Here is a 21,423-nt window from a genome sequence, read left to right on the forward strand (position 1 = left end):
AGCAGTGTGCTGTGGGTGGGTATAACCAGCCAGTTTCTAGGTCTAACTGTACTGAAGGCTCCTTCCTCAGGAAGAAACTCTTAGTGACACTGTCAAACTGGACAAGATGCCATGGCTAGGGAACTCAAAAATCCTATGAAATTTTCACTATTATTTTGTTAAATGGACATAAAATCAAACTACTTTCCAAATATTTATCTCTATATCCAGAAACTTTTTTTAATCTTTGCTTACATTTTACTGGTCATATGCAGTCTCTAAAGTTATGAAAGTTTTATATGATTTTTCCAGGAGATAATAGTCACGGTATGTAAAGGTTGTAGGATGTAGCAAGTGTAAGGAAAGCAAAGAGTAAAGAGCTTCATAACTACTAAGTGCATTGTCAGGAACTTCCGGAAAGAGCGTATCAGCTGTCACTTGTTAGAGACCACTGTGTGCCAGGCACTGTGGAGGCTGCTTTTCATATCTAGTCAGATTTTGTTAGGAATAAAAGCTTTTGGGTTTTATCACAAATAAATTGAAAGGAAATGACTTTCTCCTTCAAATAGGTTAAATAAATTTACACAAGTAGCCGTGACCCAAATCTCTTAATTTACAGGTGTTGCTCATGTAGCACTCCACAGCCCCATAGACCTAGGCCCAAATCCCAGTTCTGTATCATAAGACAGTGTTTGAAGGGTTAGGACAAGCAATAAATTAGATCAAAGGGCTTTGCCATTGACAACTCTGGACATGGCCCACTTGAGCACTATGAGATAGCCGAGCCTGCTAAAGCAGAGGCTGTTTGTTGTATGTTCCTTGACTGTCTTCCAAGGGAACTGGGTTCAGAGAAAAAGAGCTGAACAATTGCCAACATGGGAACCCATACACAGTAAATCACCATTTGACATAGCAAGTATGTAATGGTTAGAAAGACATTCTAGACATTCTAGACTGTGCAAGCTGTCCTGGTAAAGAATTTCTGAAAAATAGGCCTTTCCTTTAAACAGAGCAATACTGGCTAGCCTCCCATGGAACTCCCTCACTGAGCATCCTCTGGAGAGTCGTTGGCCTCTCAGGGAAAACTGCCCCAATCAGGTGAAAATGGTTGGTGCCTGACCTGAAGTCCTGAAGCTCTAACAATTTTGATCTTCATGTGGAAATGTGTCTTGGTTTCCAGGGGTGACCATGCTGACCTTTCACAAATGCAGACTTAGTAACACATCTTGAGTTGGGACATTCTGGAAAGTACTCCAGTGAAGCACTGATTCATCTGATATACATGTCAGAATGAACAGTCTCCTTTTCATTATTTTGGGGGTTTTGTATGTTTCCACATTTTCTTCCTTATGTATCATTAGCAAATTAGAAGGTTACTTGGTTCTGTCTCTGCACGTGTGTGGGGTGTGTGTGTGTGTGTGTGTGTGTGTGTGTGTGTGTGTGTGTGTGTGTGTGCGCGCGCCTTTCCCCAAAGAGCTAGCTTAGCTCTTGGGCAGGACCTTCTGGAGAAAGGCTAGAGGGTAGAGGGTCAGGGTCACTGAAGTCATCACTGCCTCACTGGCAGAGACCCATGGAAAAGTTCATAGAGCAGCTTCTCAGATAGTGACTCAGACCCATTCTTGGTCTCTAGCTTTCCAAGAACTAAAAATAGATTCTGTTTTTTCCATTCTAACTTACTGGGGAACTTTTCATCCTACATATAAATGATATTCTCTGACAGACAAGCATTTGTTTACAGACATCACTGTACTTAGTATTTCTCATTTTTTAATCCATGCACTTTATATGGATTATAGTACATAATCTGTATACTTTATCCCAATACCTAATTCCCATCCCTAGAACTGTCATGAACCTCCCACACACATGATAGATGAATTCTAAGCTGGGCTTAACTAATTATTTAAAGTAAGTTGGTTTTATTCTTCAAGGATTCAAATGCTCCTCTTGCTAAGAGTTCAAGCTCAATTTTGTTGTTTTATCACAGAAAAACCCACAAGGAAAGAAACAGTGTTGTGCTAGAAAAGCCACCCTTCTAGGTATGTGTGAATAAAACTTCAAGTCTGTGACTTTCCTTTGGCAACAGCAGATGAAACCAAAGATGAGTCCAAAGAATTCATCTATGATAGAACAGTATCTAAAAGAAACTTCCACATGTATTTCCAGCTACTCATTTCCATCTTCTTCCAGCTCTGCTTTTATCACTGAAGCTTCCCTAGCTGCTTCAGAAAATATTTGTGCCTTTACTTCCTCATTTACAATGGAAAATGAATGTGGATAGAAAGAATCGTGTGGCACAAGAATGTTATGAACATAAATGCTCAAAGAATATTCCAGGACTTTATCTGAGGAAGTTCCCAGCACCTCCTCCATATAGCAATGGTGAAGAGAGCTGGCTAACTACACCAGTCTGCACCAGACTTCTAGATCCTTCCATAACTACCAACAAGTTTGACAGCTATACTAGAATAGGGGCACAAACATTCCCTGCTCTGTGAAACATTCCCTCCCTATGGTACAACCTAGAAGAACTTTGAAATTTAGGGGGAAATAGTTTCTAATCAAAAAGGTATCTCCTGCCCATCTTAGAATCTTTTAGCAGAACTTGGGGAGGGGCTGAAAATGTAAACAGGAATACACCCTCACAAGACTTATACTTGTCTCTCATGGAGAAATCACAGATTTGGAGGCAGAAGCAGCTTTTGTATTTACAAGGAAGTCTTGGAGCCATGAGACTACCACCAGCATTTACAGCCTTTGGTGAGAGGTGTTTGTGGACTTAAGCCTAACACTGGAATTCTCAACTCAGAAGACATTCTTCAATAGCAGATTCCAGACCCTTAGACTAGGTTCCATGAATGACTTTTATACAAGCGTGCAAAGCTAAATGATATATTTTGTGGGGATGTGGATTTTTTGTACCGCAGAGAGGGCATGTTGATTTTGTATTGCAAATGGCATCACAAATTGAACAAAACAAAGTAGAGAACTTACTGTTCATCTTGAATCAGGGAAATCTTATCTTTTGTTATGTTTTTGTTTGTTTTAAGGGTCTCTTTAAAATCTTTTGAAGCTTGCATGGCATTTATAACCATTTGCCCATTATGCCACCATCTGTCCAGGAGCTAATGACCAAAGACTTCCTCTTCACTCATTGATGGCCCTAACACAGTAAAATCCAGTGCTCCAGCTAAATACTGAATCCATGTTGGCTGTCCACACATCTCCAATCTGAGGGGTCATTCGACAGCTTTGAGAAGTTTCACTTATTTAACATCCAATGAGCCCACAACAAAACAGTTTTCTAAGGAGGGTAATGTTTACATTTTTCCTTCCATGCTATCTATCTCTACCTTCCATTCAGTCACAAAGAAAGTAAATCATGTTGATGACACTTCTGGGTGAACTGATGGTAAAGATGGAAATCAAGTTCCAAGGACACTAATCTGCCTTTACCAAGCACCCTCATTCCACATTATTTCAGATGTCCCCCTTTATTATTTATTTGCCATTGATAGAATAGGGGACAGAACAGCATGTCTGAGATTTCAAGTTTTGGAGTCATTGGCTTTGAAACTCAAACATTCACCTTACACACTATGTGATCTTAGAACATGGTCTGGACTTCTTTTAATTTTTGTCATGTCATCTGAAAATCAGCTTAACAACCTAGTATGTACATCATAGTTTGTTTGGGAAATAAAGGAAGAATATTAGAAAGTTCTGGCTTTTGTGTATAGAAATGCTTAGCAATAAATAACTCAGTAGTTTTTCAATATTAAAACACCATGCTGTGGTGCTATATTGTGTACCATAATAAACTTGCCTGAGGATCAGAGGACAGAGCCAGCCACTAGATTAGACATAGAGGTCTGGTGGTGGTGGCACACCTTTAATCCCAGCACTCGAGCTCTCATGCATTTGCTTGGGAAGCATACATACCTTTAATCCCAGGAAGTAATAAGGCAGGCCTCTAGAGAAAGGTCTATAATGTGCGAGGAAACAGGAACTCACTCTCTTTAGGCTGAGGATTTTGTAGAGGTAAGAACTATGACTGGCTGCTCTGCTTCTCTGATCTTTCAGCTTTCACCCTGATATCTGACTCTGGCTTTATCTTTTAATTATTAAAAGACTGTCTAAGGTTTGAACAACATCGTGCTTGTTAGAAATGTTCAACCCATGGTAAAATGGCTATTATTAAGAAAGTCAGGCTTGAGAAAAAGAATGGCCTCTGCATAAACACACAGTTCAAACTAGCATGCAAGAAAAAACAGCTGGGGAAGTGGAAGGTATTGGGCATCACAGAGTGGGCAGAGATCCAGGACAAGGAGGGTAGGGCCCCTTTATCTACAGGAGTTGTGGCCTCAGCAAGTCAGAGGTGGGATGCAGCTTCCATCCTGACCACACTCAAGGCAGCACACAGCCTCTCTAGTCACAAACACATTGAAAAGCTTTACTCCAGAAAATGAGGCACAGTGAGTGTCAGATCCTGTCTACCAACAGGACTGGCTTGATGCTAGATGACTAGTTACTGGATTCAGCCTTTCCGGGCCAAAGTTGGACAAGAAAGTGGAGATAAGATTGGACCTGCAGGTAGGTGTTAAATGGTCCCAGCTGCCAGAGGAAGAAGCCAAGTCGATCATTATTCCATAAACATTTACAATTGGATCACCACTGCCAAAAAGGAACACCAATAAAATATCTACAGCCTGCCTCAGGACTTTCCACTAGCCTTGCTTCCCCAGCCAGACCCTGCTCACCATGCTTAGCTGCGCTGTGGTGTACATTTTCAATCAGCACTTGCTCTGCATCCTCTTCACTGGCCTTGGTTTTTGGATTGTTTCTCGCTCGCCTCCATTAGCTGATGTGGCAGTTGGATCCAGCTTCATCTGGACACCAATCCCTTGGAAACTGCCCACTCACATATTAGCCCTAACTTTCAGGACCTCAACTCTGGGCATGAGGCCCAGACTCTAATTCATATTAGAAAAGAGGTTGAAGGTATCTGGGCAAGGGCATTGCACTTGGGGGCAGAAAAAAATGGACTTAAGTTCAAGGTATGCATGTAATGTTAGTACAGCTTTGTGTAATAACAATTAGTTGGACTCTTAATAACTAATATTGAATCTTCACAGATCTCTGAAATTAATGATATGCTCACCATTAAACAGTTAAGGAAACCAAGGCACAGAGAAGTGAGCTGCTCAAGGTAGAAAGTTCAGTGTAAGGCTACTGACTGCCTCATTGCTTCCTGTCACTTTGCTTAGGGGAGAGAATAGTGGAAAGGCCAGTACTCAGGGGATGAGAGCTCTGGAGTCTAGAGAACCATGAAGCATTATGGGAAAACAAGAGAAGAGGACTCCAGGCATTACATAAATATAGAGCATCTCTCTTTGTTCCTGGTTTCTCTGATCAATTTTTAGTTGTTTTCCAGTGTTTTAGGTACCCAAAACACATTATACATTATCTCTGTATGTACTTCAAAGAAACAAACTCATGCCTGAGCATATGCTTATGCTCCTAGCACTTGAGAGGATGAAGCTGAGGTAGGAGATGCAATTGAGGTCAGGGATTCAGGATCAGCCTGGAACATGTACTAAAATTATGTCTCACAAAACATGTTAGCAAAATGACTGAGTGGACAACTTCAGTCCCTGACATTCAGATAGTAGAAGGAGAGAAATGATTTCCACAAACTGTACTCTGACTCCACAAAAGTGCCCCCCAACTCATACCCATACAAACACACAATAACTAAACCAAGTGGCTACTAAAAAGGGGCCTGTGTGATCTAAGGTCCGCAGAACAGCACTTGAGGCAGAAGTGATCAGGTGGCCCTAGAATGGAGCATCTATCCTGCTGGGCAGGGAACAAACCCCAAAGGCTTACAAGGCTCAAGGTCCTTGGGATAGACATTCAGGGATATAACCTGGACTCGTGGTCATATAAAGTTGACCACTGAGAGAAGAAGCGGAAGTGAGGCCCAGAGATGGACTCATTTACTCTTTAGTGCAGCACCAGGAAGAAGAGCTAGCCCAAGCTCAGTCTTTGAACCTTCGTGCCCAGGAGAGCACACCAGCCATTCTTTGTGGTGATATATTGTGTACCCTAATAAACTTGCCCGAGAATCAGAAGACAGAGCCAGCCACTAGATTAGACATAGAGGTCAGCACACACCCTTAATCCTATCACTCAGGAAACAGAGGTCCCCTCTGGATCTCTGTGAGTTCAAAGCCATACGGAAAACAAAGCCAGGCAGTGGTGGCACACACCTTTAATCCCAGTACTGGGAAACATACACACCTTTAATCCCAGGAAGTGATGTCTGGGCATAGAGAGGTATATAAGGTGTGAAGAAACAGGAACTCACTCTCTTTAGGCTGAGGATTTCGTAGAGGTAAGAGCTAATTGCTGGCTGCTCTGCTTCTCTGATCTTTCAGCTTTCACCCCGATATCTGGCTCTGGGTTTTTTATTAAAAGATCACCTAAGATTTGAATAACAATTCTTAGCATTGTAACCTCTGCTCTTTATTTTTTTTTTTAATATTGCCCTGGTTTTTCCTTTTTAAAGTACTTAGAACCTTTTTATTGATGGTTACTGTATATCATATTTTCATTCTATTGCTGTGACAATATCACACCCAAAACCAACTCAGGGGAGGAAAGAATTTGTCTCACACTTCCAAGGCATAGTCTATCATTGAAAGAAGTCAGGGCAGGAATTCAGGCAAGACCTTAAGCAGAACACATGGAGGAATTCTGCTTGCCAGCCTGCCAAATAGTTCATGCTTCACTTTCATTTTATATATGCCTAGGGAGAATACCACCCACCATGGGCTGAGCCCTCCTATATCACTTAGCAGTTAAGAAATCTCTTAAGACATGGTCACAGGCAACTCTGATCAAGGCTCTTCCTCAGTCAAGGCTTTCTTCTCAGATACCTCTGGGCTGTATCAAGTTGGCAACTGAAGCCCTATGGCTTTATCTAGGTCTTCTCTATGTATTTTAGTGTTATTCATATCGCTTTATTATCAGAACCAAAGTATCCAAACAAAGACCCTGACTTCCTACTTTATGTTTCTCCTCATCATTACTTATCTCTTATAGGACATCAGCCCTGTCATTTTAATTCTTCCATCCCTTCCATGTTCATGGGAAATTGTCAGAGAGATTTGATTGTTGACGAGAGCCTTGTAACATTGAACCATGACTAACATTATGATACAGCTGTAAAAACTATAAATACAAATATTATTGAATTATCACACAGTGACTTCACCCAGGACATGCCCCAGCAGGTCAAGAAAAAGAACTTTTCAAAAGCCTAGGAATTCCACCTCTCCTTGGTACATTCTGCCCTTGCCCTCTAAAGTAACTTTCTGCCCCTTCTATGAGCATAGGTGACCAGTGCCTTCTACTGGATTATCTTACCTATTCTGAAAACCATTTCATTAATACACAATGTGTTTTTAGGGTGTGTGTATGTTGACACAATAGTATTGTTCAATTTTAATGCTGTCTTCTGTCCTGCTGTGTGACTATATCTCCACTTATTTAGCCAATCTAGAAAAATATTGAACTAATCTTTTACTGGAGAAATATATGGAGGATGGGGGAAGCACACAAATCCAGAGAAATTCCTAGGTCAGAGTAAGATGCAGTGTTAATAAATATTTCCAAACACTCTCCCTAAAAATGAGACATTACAATCCACAATCAGTGAATAAGATGCCTTCTAGTGCCTCCCTACACACACAGGCACACACACACACACACACACACACACACACACACACACACACACACACATTCCTCAGAACTAGGTATTGATGAGTTCATGTTTGTTTAGTCTCCATCCTGGCAGATGTTAGAGGAGTCTTATTATTGTTTTCATCTGCATTCCCTGTTTGCTAATAGAAACCAGCATTTATTTGTGGTTTTGAAAGTAGAACTAGAGTTTATGAAGAAAATGTTTAAGTATATCTATATACTCAAGTCTTTGAGTCTGAGTGTTAAGAAAGGAATAGAGAGATGTGTGAGAGGGCACCAGCTTTGCAAGAGAAAGTTTGGTCTGGATCTAAGCATCCTCTGTAACAGTCTTTAATCAGTTGGATGTCTTCTTATGCTGCCTTTCCTCCTGCTCAATTTTCTACTCAATTATTTGTCTTCCCCGGGTAATGGGAGGTTTTATATTATTTGTATACAAATGATTCAAATCCGTACAAAAATCTGAACCTCCATCAGTCTGTCTGTATAAACAGTCCTGTCAAACGTATAATAAATATTTCTTCTTGCTTTGACCTTCCCTCTTTGCTTCTATTTTGGCATCTTCCAACAAACAAGCACACCTATTCTAATTAGTCTGTGCCAGTTCTATTCCTTGGTAGTTTTGTGTCCCATATAAGAAAATGATTACTCAATATAAGATCATGAAATTACCTCCTTCACCCTCCTCTGAAAGTTTTACTGTCTCACCTCTTAATTTGAGATACAAATACATATAGAACTGATTTTGTATATTTCTTAATGCACAAGTCATCTTGATTTTCATCTGTATTTGTATCCAATTACTCCAACATTGCTTAATAAATGTTCTGGACCAGCTGGATTCCTCTGAACACCATAGCTTTGCAGTCCTTTGCCCTGCTCTACACTGCTAACTTTGTCATGCACAATCTGGTCTAGTCCGTTGTTTATCCCCCCTCCAAGAACTGTCAACCAAATTCTCATAACTCCCTGGAAGAGTCTGTTTCAAACGTATGTTTTTCTGTGAATTTTTAACTTTTCTTAGCTTTTTGCATTACTGTGTGCATTATGAAATTAACTTGTCAGTGTGTGCCCAGTGGTGTCAGAACTGATGATAACAATTCAGAAGATTTTTGTGATTTCATCAGCTGGCACATCATTCCTCTGTAGTGCATATGAGCGTAAGCCTTGTTTGTCCTGCACACATCCAGTGCCCTCCATTCAGCACGTCTTCTGTGTCACAGTTCATGGGACTTCTCTAAGGCACACTCCACTCTCATCTCTCCAGGCCCCTGAAGAAATCGGGCAATGGGTCACAACACTGCTGCCCTCAAGCTTCCAGTCCTTTTTCTTCTAAAAACATGTCTAGCAAAGGCTCCTGGCTTCTTTGTGCGAGTTACTTCACCTTTCTCTCCTCTGTCAATGAAAACAGCAGGCAAAAGATTGTTGACTTTAGACAAACCTCAAAAGTCTTTCTGAACTCAGAAGCAAGAACATGGAGCCAGGCTGCCCCCCTCTCTTCAACCTTGAACTCAGAAGCCTGCTGTTTCGTCACTTTTATCTCCAGCCTTTGATTGAAACCTCAACATAAAATCATACTCCTCCTCCAAGAAGGAAAGAACCATTGACTGTGGGGTCAGGTTCAAATCCAGCTTTGATATTTATTAGCTGGGCTTGGGGCAAAGAGTCTGATGAGGAAGTTACTCAGAAAAACCATGCTTCCAGCTTCCAGCACAGAGCCTAATGCTAAGAATGTCTTGCTCACTGCTACATTTCTTGCCATGTCCTCTCAGCCCTCCTTAAACAAATTTATGTTTAGAAACTACAGTGTTTGTCTTAATGTTCCATAATCAGCTGTCTTCATCCTAATCCCATTATCCTCCCATTCCTTCCTAGGGGTGCATTATAAACTGTCAATATCCAGTGGCTTAGTGGTTATCTTTTTTTGGAGACAGAATCTTGCTGTGTAGTGTTGGCCAGCCTAGAACTCACTCTGTTATATACCATGGTGTGTGTATACCATGCTGAACTCAACTTTGCAACGATCTTCCCACTTCAGCCTCCCTAGAGCTGGGACTACAAGCACATGTCACTTGCCAGGCTCCACTACCACTTCATAACTATGTTCTCTCACATCTGCAGTTCTAACTGTAGAATAATTTTCATATATTTGCCTCTTTTATTATTCATTTTATTTTTATTTATATGTATATTCATGTGTGTGGACACATGCATGTGAGTGCTTGTGCCTGTAGGAGATGGATTTACCGGCAGTTGTAAGCTGACCCATCTGAGTGTTGGGAACAAAACGGAGATCCTCTGAAAGAGCAGTATATGTATGCTCTGGACCACTGAGCCATCTCCCCAGCCCTTTTCCCTTTGTTTTCCTGGTACATCTTTTCTTTTCACAGCTAAGTACCTCTTTTTGTTCTTGTATTTGAAGCACTTTCTGTCCTGTGTCCTGGGGTCAATATTGATGGGTTTGTCTAATTGTTCTATATCAATAAAAACGCAGAAGTCAGATATGGAGGTAAGAACCTGAGTGATCAGAGAAACAGCAGGGGAGAAGTGACCAGTGACCTCCTACCTCTTTCATTCCTCCATCCAAAAGGGCTAAGACCCTCTCTAAGTCCCACCCTACTACTTCCTGTCTCTCTATCTGTCCTCAGTCCTCCAAAACCTCTATGTTTAATTTTTGTCAGCTAGTAGCTACTCCATCCTCTGATTCAAAACAAACTTTATTGTCAGTCTCGGAAGCATCAGAATGCAATAAAAAATATCCTACAACACAATACTACCCTCTGAACAGGGCAACATTGCTAATTCAGTCAACTGGCCTGATGTTCCTGTCCTTGTGGCCTTCCTTGGCTACACTGCCACACCAGCTCTTCTGTGCTGCAGTGGAATGGCATCCTCATGCTATAGAGCCATGATAGATGGGAACGAGGCTCTGTTTTAAGCCAGCTCAAGGAGAATATGCCTACTGCCACTCATCTAAGGCACCTCATGAAAGGTTTCACTAATATTTATGTTATGCACAGAGCCCTTTTCTTTGTTCTGCATCCAGGAACATGTCCCTGAAACATGTACCAGGAAAAACATGGAAGAAATCTGCCCCTTCCCTAATGGAGGCTGTGACTGAGTGAGCTTGCTGGTTGCATTCTTCCCTCAGGCCAGGGGCTTTCCCTAAAGAACCTTAAATTCTAGCTACAGAGATGCACCTGGCAGACAAATCCGCTCGGACCCCAGAGGCTCGAATGTCTAACTTAGCTGTGGTCAAAAAGGAGCTCTACACGGACCCCATAACACTGTCAAGTGTAGCAAAGAGAAAAGGCCTTCCACAGTATATTTAAAGACTCAGAATGGAGGAATGTGGCTTTGTGTTTTTTTTTTCTCCTCAGACACAGCTGGAATTCCCTCCCATTCAACCCTTCTCCTAATGTATGGGGAGCATGGCTTGGCCTCCCATCATTTTCCTTTCAAAGATGCTTTACATTCATACCCATATACTTATCTGAGGCTCCATATTCACCAGACTATAAATCCTCCAAACATGATTGTATTTTTAAGATAGTCATTCCGTGGTTTAAGTAAAGAAAATTCCTCCCCCAAAAGACTTCCCCTCTTACTGATCAGCACATAGCTGCAGAGCCAGGCCTGCTGTGCACAGCCCCCTTCTGGGGCTGAGTCTGATCCCCTGCATGCCCAGGTGTCTCATCTCAATCTAGTCAGGTCTCTGAAGGTCCGTGGGTTCTGACATCCAGAATCTTAGCATGTGGCGGCCTGACAACTGCAGGGGCTGGAGAGATGAGGGAGTTAAACCACTGCAGAGTTTCCATTCAGAAGTGGAAAGCCAGCACAGGACTCGTGTGAGGTGAGATGGAAGGGAAAATGGCCAGCAGCCCATTCAAACCCCTTCATTTTCCTTGTGGATCTGCAGGAGTGTTGTGTTAGCCGTAGGTGAGTTACCACTGTCATAATAAGGTTAAAAGTATTTTACAAAATGTTGTGTTCTAGAGTACATACCCCTGCAATCATTTGGGGTTTGCTCAAGATGTGGTCATAACAAATACATTTGTAAAGCAAATCCTGGGTAATAACATAAAGAGAAACATTGCAAAGCCAAGGGTGAAGGAGTCCTGAGGAACGCTGGAGAGACAACCCAAATGCTTCTCCTACTGGGCTTCTTCCTGCCTGCCTGAGAACAATAGAGTCAGGAAAAGTTCAGCTTCTGTTCTGCTAGGACCAGGGATCAGATGACAGAGATCTAGGATGTGCCTCAGCCTCCTTTGTCACCTAAGCATAGCCCTGAACACAATCCCTTCTTCTTCTCCAATTCCCTCACCATAGAAATGGATCAACAGAGTTCAAAAGAGCCCCTATGCAGAATTCTCCATGGTCCTACTGCCCTTTTTTCTTCACAAAGCCATAATCCCAACAAGATTTAATCTTCCTTATGATGCTTGGTGTTTGTTAAAACAGTTTATTACACTAAAAGTAATATTCATTGTTTTATTTAATATAAATTGAGGAAACTAAGAAAAGCATAAAAGTTATGCCACACTGATGGTGATGATAAAAACGAAGACACAGGTCTCAACTCATACCTGCATTGGTCATTTCTGTTGTATCTGAGTCCCAGTGACTGGCATAAATAACTCAAAGAAGAAAGGATTTCTCTCAGTGCGTGTTTTCAGGGACATCAGTGTGTCATCACAGAACAGCGTAGTTTACATAGTGGATAGGAAGTAGAAAGCTAATAGAAGAAGTGGCCAAGGTCAAATGTAGACTTGTAGGAAGATGCAGCTACTTCCTCATACTGGACTCCACCAGTTCCTTTCACTGTCTCCCACAATGCATTAATATTATAAGTACATCAAGGCATTGACCCACTTATTAGGCCAGAGCTCTCATGACCTCATTGGCTCTTAGACACACCTAGTGCTGCACTGTAACAGTTTCCTTGTAGCTAGAGTTTTCCTGCCTGGCCCAGTCAGGACAAATCTCTCTTGCCCGCCAGTCCCACAGTCGCTCAGACCCAACCAAGAAAGCACACAGAGACTTACATTGTTTAGAAACTGTATGGCCGTGGCAGGCTGCTTGTTATCTACTTCTTCTCTCTTAAATTAACCCATTTCTGTTAGTCTATACTTTGCCACGTGGCTTGTGGCTTACCAGTGACTTTACATGTTGCTTCTCATGGCGGCGGCTGGTGGTGTCTCCCCCAGCCTTCTACTTCCCAGAATTCTCTTCTCTCTTGTCCCGCCTATACTTTTTGCCTAGCCATTGGCCAAACAGCATTTTATTTGTACAGAGCGATATCCACAGCACTTCCCCTTTTCTTTTTTTTTTTTTTTAAGGAAGGTTTTAACTTTTACATAGTAAAATTGTATATAACAAAACAATTATCAAGCAAGAATTATAGTTACATTATTAAAGAAGATATCTTATCTTATATTGGTGAGTCTAAGGTTTTATATCTAACTTATCTTTTATAACTAAGCAAAATTATAACTATCTAGTCTTCAACCACATCAAAGACCTCAGAAGGATATAATATTACCTGAGGACTGGGAGAAGGATGCAAGCAACTTTCGGGAGTCTTGCAGGGTAGACAGAGACAGCTGGCAGCCTGGACAGTCACCTAATGTTCCTTTGTAAAGTTGGGGCATTTGTCTTTAGCCCACAGAGCTAGAGTTTCTTGGTCATTTTTTTTAGTGTCCTGTAGAATGTCTGGCAGTTTTCTCTGTGAAGCAGGAACCTGAAGGACCATTTTGTCAAGCAAAGTTTAGTGGTCACCTTTCTATGGGTCCTGTATGTCCAGTTAATCAAGCAGTCCAGGCAAGAACAGTTTCTTGCCCAAATGGCTATTTTTACCAAGGTGAAGATAAGATATGAAGTGTCTTTAATGCCCATCCTCGTCTCTGAAGTAAATCGGTGTTGCCAGGAGCAGACATGTCTCACTGTCCAGAAAGTCTAAATTTTAAAAATATTTTAAATGTCATATTTTGAAGGTCTTTGAAGTATTTGAAGATTACCTATCTATCTGAAATATCTCTATGTATACCTAGAAGACTTAACTAACATGGCTATGAGTATGATTATCATAGATGATCAGTTATTAATCTATTTTTAATTATCCATTACAATTTTAAATGAGCTATATGAACATAATACCTTAAACAAGAGTAGAAATATACACACAATATAACAAAATTAACTAAGTTTGTATCAATAGACTAAAATCTAAACCAATGTAAAACATTTTAAACAAGTTGTTGCTCTTTAGAAGTAAGTTCCCTAATCTACCCTTTCATCCTATTATATCTATATCATATCCCCCTTTCTTCTTTAGAAAGAGATCACATTTATAATCAACCTGCTTTAAAGAAAAATATTGGTTTTTCTCTGTCCCACACCAGAGGGCTCTTCTGATTTGGGACACAAGAATCTCTTAACCTTTTCTTTTAGCAATATGTCTGGGTTTAGAGAAGGAGTGAGCCAATTCCATCTCCAAAGCCAGCTTGATAATTTGGGGAATGTGGCCGTAGTTTCTCTTACTACTTCCTGCTGGAGGGGGGCGCTGTATCTTATGGGGATACAAAGAAAATTTTAGGATTATAGAGTAGTCTATTAGGGTGAACCTCTGAGCCAGTTGCCTTGAAACCATTCTGGATGTCAGATCATCTGGGCCATGGTGTCATCGGAGACCTTTCAGGTGGTCTTGGCTGATCAAACCTGATGTATCTTAATCTGGAACAAATCCACAGCCTCTGGTTTTCTGTGGAAACAAAAGCAGAGACTCTTTTCCAAAGCAACATATCCTTATATCCAAATTTTGAAGTCAAGGTACCTTTAAAATTTACATATTTGTTTAACTCAACAGCTTTTACGGTCAAATCTTTTTTTGCAGTTAAAAATCCCAAAGACAAGACAAACCAGATTCTCTGTGTAATATCCATCTTTGTAAGACTGAAAAGCCACTGTGGCTGCTGGCTCCGCCTACCTCAGCTTCCCAACATGGTGGTGGTACAGTTTACCGCCAGCTCTGGGTCTGGAGCCATGTGTACCATCAACTATCAGAAGCAGTTTCATAAAAGCAGTGCATAGCCCAGAAACTTTTTTTTTTTTTTTAAACTAGCAAAGGCTAAATCCACCATGCAGCAGAGTAAAGTGCCGCTTGTAGATTCCTCATTCCCTCTGCACTGCAGGTCAGATGCACATGCCAGGAACCCGCCATAGTAGCTCAAACCGTCAGGCTGCCGCTAACTTGAGAGAGACAACTAGGAAGCTGTTTTTAGCTCCGTTTTAGAATCTTTTTTCTCAGATTTTAGGTGGAAATTCTTGCCAATACATTGGGCGCCATTTGTAGTTGGAATTTTTTTGCCTGGCCCAGTCAGGACAAATCTCTCTTGCCCGCCAGTCCCACAGTCGCTCAGACCCAACCAAGAAAGCACACAGAGACTTACATTGTTTAGAAACTGTATGGCCGTGGCAGGCTGCTTGTTATCTACTTCTTCTCTCTTAAATTAACCCATTTCTGTTAGTCTATACTTTGCCACGTGGCTTGTGGCTTACCAGTGTCTTTACATGTTGCTTCTCATGGCGGCGGCTGGTGGTGTCTCCCCCAGCCTTCTACTTCCCAGAATCCTCTTCTCTCTTGTCCCGCCTATACTTCTTGCCTAGCCACTGGCCAAACAGCATTTTATTTGTACAGAGCAATATTCACAGCATTAATAAGAACCTTTTAAGATTCATGTTACTCTGGCGCCCAACATTCGAGGCATGAATTCATGAAAAAGCCTGTTGCCTGTGGCCTTGCGGGCCCAGCTCAGGCCCGAGGTACACTTGGCCAGTTGTGGTGAAGAAGGCAGAGGCAGGAGGATCCCGAGTTGAGGCTGGCCTAGGAGAAGCTTTGGCCGGGGCAGAGACACAAACAGTGTCGGTGGGACCATGGAGGCAGTGGCTGCTGCTTCAAGTTACCGGCTGCTTCTCATCGTATTGGTGACTGTGGTGATGCTACTACCTGGAACAAAGGGTTTACCGCTGCTTGTTCAGAGAATTGCCAGGACCAGCGTGTTACAAGAAAGCATCGGCAAAGGTCAGTTTGGAAACGTTTGGCAAGACAAATGCTGGGGAGAAATTGCTGTGAAGATGTTCTCTTCTAGGGAAAAGTGTTCATGGTTCCAAGAGACAGACATTTATCAGACTGTGATTGCTCCAAACCACAGAGGAGGCACAAAAAAAAAAAAAAAAAAAAAATCTACAGGGAGCCATGATCATGCCTAACAGTGACTTTGAAATCTTCAAAAGGATGATGGGACTCCATAATGATGATGCCACATGGACTATGGTAAAGCCAATAACACCACAGAAAGATCGACTTTGGACTACAAACTGCTCAGGACAATTTCGAGATGACTGGCTGAGATGATCCAGCCTGACAGACTACTTGAACAAGGACTTGAAACAAGCCCTGCACTTTCTCACTATGCAGCGGCGGGACAAATGATACAGGACTTGACAATTAACCCAAAAATTTTCTTTACAGGATCCCCTAAAGATGGAAGTAATTTTAAGATGACGACGCCCTCATCCCCAAAAGATGGGATGGGAGGTTTTTGGTCATTTAATGAGTTTTGGATATTGTCATTGTTTATGATGATTGGTTACAAGTTGTTAATTGTTAATGGTCAGGAAAAAAGCTGAACATGAAGATTAGATTCAGAGGTTTTGTTAAAAAAAGAAAAGGAAAAAGAGAAAATAGATATGAGGTAGATCACTAAATCTACCCTGAGAAAAAAGACAAAGAAATAATAGGATAAATGGGTAGATCACTGAATCTACTCTAAAAAGAAAAAGGAGAAGATATAAAAATGACAAAAGGTAGACTACTGAATCTATTATGAAAAGAAAAGATAGGATAAGTAATGAAAAATTTTTGTCTGAGTTTTATCAAATGTTACTGGACTGGACATTATTATAGATAATGGAGTTTTTCACCTGAATCTGTCAAATGTTAATGGACTAGACATTATTAATGTAATCTTGACGGTGTATATTGTATATACTTATTGGATATGATTTTTCTTGTATTAGTTATAACCTTTTTTTAATTTTAGACAAAAACAGGGGAAATGTGGTGGATATTGTGTTCCCTGAAATATTGTGTGTTCCCTGAAATATACATATCTGGGGTCAGAGAACAGACAGCCACTAGAACAGAGCCAGAAATGGTGGCTAGAAAATGGGAAGAGTAAGCCATAACAGAAGTTGGGCGGTGGTGGTACACACCTTTAATCCCAGCACTTGGGAGGCAGAGCTAGCCAGATCTCTGAGTTCAAGGCCACTTTAGAAGCAGCTAAGCATGGTGACCCACGCCTTTAATCCCAGGGTGTGGGGACAGAAAGAAAAAGGTATATAAGGCATGAGGACCAGGAACTAAAGGGGAAAAAGCATGTAGTTAGTTTAAGCTTTGGAGCAACACAGTTCAGCTGAGATTCATGTGGAGGAGGACTCAGAAGCTTCCAGCCTGAGGAAACAGGATCACCTGAGGAACTAGCAAGGTGAGATAACTGTGGCTTGTTCTGTGTCTCTGATCTTCCAGCTATCACCCCAATAACTGGCCTCAGGTTTGAGTTTTATTAACAAGTACCTTTAAAATTCCTACTACATCTCATTGGTTCTTAAGCCGAGGTAGTTGTCGATCAATACCCTAATGCCTATTTCATCAAAAACCAACTGTTTTTTCTTTATCTATTTACTACAAGTTATTAATAGTCAGCCTATGTTGTCAAGGGTTACTGAAAATTCCTACTGATTAACAAACTGATGTACACTTTTCCAAACAAGTTGCTAAACTAGTAAAAATTTATTAAATACGTAAAGAAGAAATAATGTCAGTTTTACATAGATTCTTGCAGGAAAGAGAGAAGAAGGCAAGACCTTTCAGCTCATTTGCAAAGGTAATATCCTGAGCAAAAAGCAGCAAAGACATTGAAATAAAATTGGTAATAATTATCCACCATGATAAATGGCAGACACAAAATAAAAATCTCTACAAAATGCTAAAAATCCAGTCAGAAGCACATAAAATCCATAATATATCATGAACAAGTAGAGTTCATCCTTAATGGAAAGTTCATTCAACACATGAAAATCAATTTAATGTATGCATGTGTGTATATATATATATATATATATATATATATATATATGTGTGTGTGTGTGTGTGTGTGTGTGTATGTATGTATGTATGTATGTATGTATGTATGTATGTATGTATATACTAACAATGAACCAACTGAAATCATAATTCTCAAAAGTACAACTTGAAATGACCAATGCCATACAGGGCCTGCAAGAAGGTTTAGTTCATGAAGAGGCTTGCCACCAAGCCTGACAATCTGAGTTCAATCCCCATATGATGGGTTGAGAAAACTGATTCCTGTAAGCTGTCACACACATACACAAAAACACACACTGCACAAATAAACAGTAAATGATGACTTCAACTGTCCTCAAATATTTTCAGCTACTTGAATCATAATTTCCAAATTGTAAACAACACAAGTGACTTTCAGCTGGGAAGAAGCTGGCATAGTAAGTCACAAAGCCTTTGTGGAAGCACCTAGTGGGAGGTTCACTTAGGTCATGGGGGCTGTGGTCTCCAATAGCAGTGTATTCCCTGTCTGCTTACAGGTCACCACAAGATGAGTGTGCTGTGCCATCACCTGCTCCCACCACGATGTGCTTGTCCAAAAGCCATGGTGCCAGATGATTATAAGCTGGAACTTCTACAATCATGAATTGAAGTAAACTTTTCAGCCTTATGAGTTGATCATCTCAAGTGCTTTGTTACAGTAGTGGAGAAGTCGCTGACGTAACTATTTATAATAAAAAAATGGATTCAAATAAAAAATAGAAAAAGATGAAAAGCTCTGTGGGTGACAGGGACAGAATACTTATTCAGGCTAAAAGAATCTGTGTCAAAATGAATATCTATCAATTAATTATTAATAATTACAAAATATTGATTAACTAATCAGGAAAGCAATGCTAAGTTACTATGAGCAGGAATGGCACAACCAGATGCTACCTTCCCTGATGCTCCAACCAGTCAGAGCAGATAGAAGAAAGTATTACTTCTAGAATGTTCCTGCCACACTCTAGAGATCAAGGAAGCAAATCAATCGAAACTGAGAAACATGTTATCATAGAATTTGCCTGTACACTTCTAAATAAACTGCTTGAGAAAGCAGAGAAAGGCTGAATTTCCCCAAGGCCAAAGGAAACAGAGACCTGGTTGCTAAATGCAACTTGTGGAGACAGACTGATATATCCACTGGAAAGGAAAGGGAGGAAGGCTTTCTTTTTTCTGTTTTACAGCTTTTCCTTTGTTTATTTCTGTCTATTATCCTAAATTAAATGGTCAAAGCAATCACAAATTTTAATGTGGTTTGTGAATTGCATAGCAGTCTTATGTAAATGTTAATTTTCTAATATGTGTGTGCATGTATTTGTGTGCACTGCACATGTGCATGAATGTATGTTTGTCTTTATGTACATAAATACTGTATTGTAGTTGCGTAGGTATTATACACTAAAATACTTAGAAATAATAGAACATCACACCTGTAAAATACTCTCCAGTGTAAATAAAAGATAGACAATAGACAGTAGAGGTAGAAAGCACATGGCAGATCAAAAATTCAGATGCAGAGAAATGATAGACAGATGGATGGCTGATAGGTATGGAGATAGATGAATGGATGACAGATAGGTAGATAACAGATACATAAATAGATGACAAAAAGTAGATAATAAATAGATGTGTAGATTATAGATGTATACATAAATGGTATATAGAAGATAGATGGTAGACAGGTAAAGAATAAATAGATGAAAGTTGGATAGATAGATGATTGATAGAGTATAGGTAGATGAAGGAAAGAAAGGTATAATATAGAAATAAATGATAGATCAATAGATGATAGACAGAAGACAAACAGATGATAGATAGATGGATAGGTAGACGATAGATAGATAGATAGATAGATAGATAGATAGATAGATAGATAGATAGATAGATAGTAGACAGACAGATAGACAGATAGATATAAAACAGGTATACTAAAATGTCAGTAACTAGAGAATTGGGGTAAAAGTTAAACAAGATTTTCTTGAACTTTGCTTGTAAGTTTGCAAGTATTTCCAAATAAAAGATTGAACTAACAAAGGTGGTATTGTATGTCCTTCCTCCCTTTTATAATGTCTTAAATTCTACACATATATAAGTGGTGTTAGGAATCTCCATTACCATATTTTCCCATACCTTCTTTGGTGTGTTTCAGAGTTTAAACTTTGGCATGAACACTGCAGTGTGGGTGAGGGAACTCTTTACAAAAACTATGAAGATTGAGCAGCTATGTGTTTCATTCCTGTGGTCATTATGAGCTCTTTAATTTGGTCACAGTTCGGAGCTGTAAATACATCTGCCCTTGTGACATACTCATAAAATCCATTTATTAATGCTTTCTTCCATAAAACATAGCCTGAAGAAAATCTTTCAAACTGACAGTATTAGAGGAGGAAAAAAAAAAAAAAAAAACAAACCTTTTCTGGTGAAATACATGAAAGTCACCAGACATTTTGTGATATGTGTGTGCATGCTTGAACTACAGTCTGAGCCTCTTTTATATGAGGCCTGGGTCTGTAATTACGTGTGTCACATTATGTCTTCTACATTGAATTGCTACCATATTTATTACTGTGGTTAAATGCTGACTTTGGTGCAGGATGTGTTCTTACAATACTTCGTGATTCTGATCTGAAACGAGGCATTCTGTCTTCTCTCTGAAGGATCCTTGTGAATGAGAAAGAAAATTTATGGATATTTTAGAGATGGGTGCATTTTGAGAATGAAGCTTCATGACTGATTACCTCTAAAATTAATACAAGAACACAAGGTTTAAATGTTATTTAAAGTCCATAGAAGCCAATTAAAGAGGGAACATGTGGCTAATGCTGTGAAATTTCATGCTGCTTCATTCCACATGACAGGACATATCCACCACCCCACACAGAGTAACCCCAACCAGAAACAGAAGAAACTGAGGCCGTTGTGTTGACTTCTGTTTTCCTGTCATCTTTGTTTGGTTTAACTGTCCATATAAGCATGAAATTTCTCATGCACCAGTCAGTAAATACCAGGAATCCATGTTCAACATAAGCTATGCTTGCTGGGTGTCTGTCTTTTGATTTAGTCCCTGCCTCTCAAACAAAAGCTGGGTGGTGGAGTTACATTCTAAGGAAGGTGGAACAAGACATTCAGCATCATACTGGATGAGCACAGTTCTCATCCCTTCATAAGGCTCTGTCATCACCAAAGACCCTGCATGTGCCTTTAAAGAGAAAGATAGCTATGGAGCATTTCTGAAAGGTTTACTTTTTTAAATGAGTCTAAATTTGCTTCCATCCTAAGAGTGCCGTGAAAAGCAAGCCTATGCCATGCATCCTTGGTTTCTACCCCACTCGGGTAAAATTTTTAAAAACAAAATAAACTTGAGAACATATCAACTGCCAATGCAACAAGTTAGACAGTCCCTGGTGGTTTTGTGGGCAGGAATTTATACATTGTACAGTAAGATCCAAATCTTCCAGTTCGGCGTATAGCTGAGAGCCCAGCAAACACAGCTC

The sequence above is a fragment of the Onychomys torridus genome, chromosome 6 (assembly GCF_903995425.1).
Source record: "Onychomys torridus chromosome 6, mOncTor1.1, whole genome shotgun sequence".
In the NCBI taxonomy this organism is placed as follows: Eukaryota; Metazoa; Chordata; class Mammalia; order Rodentia; family Cricetidae; genus Onychomys; species Onychomys torridus.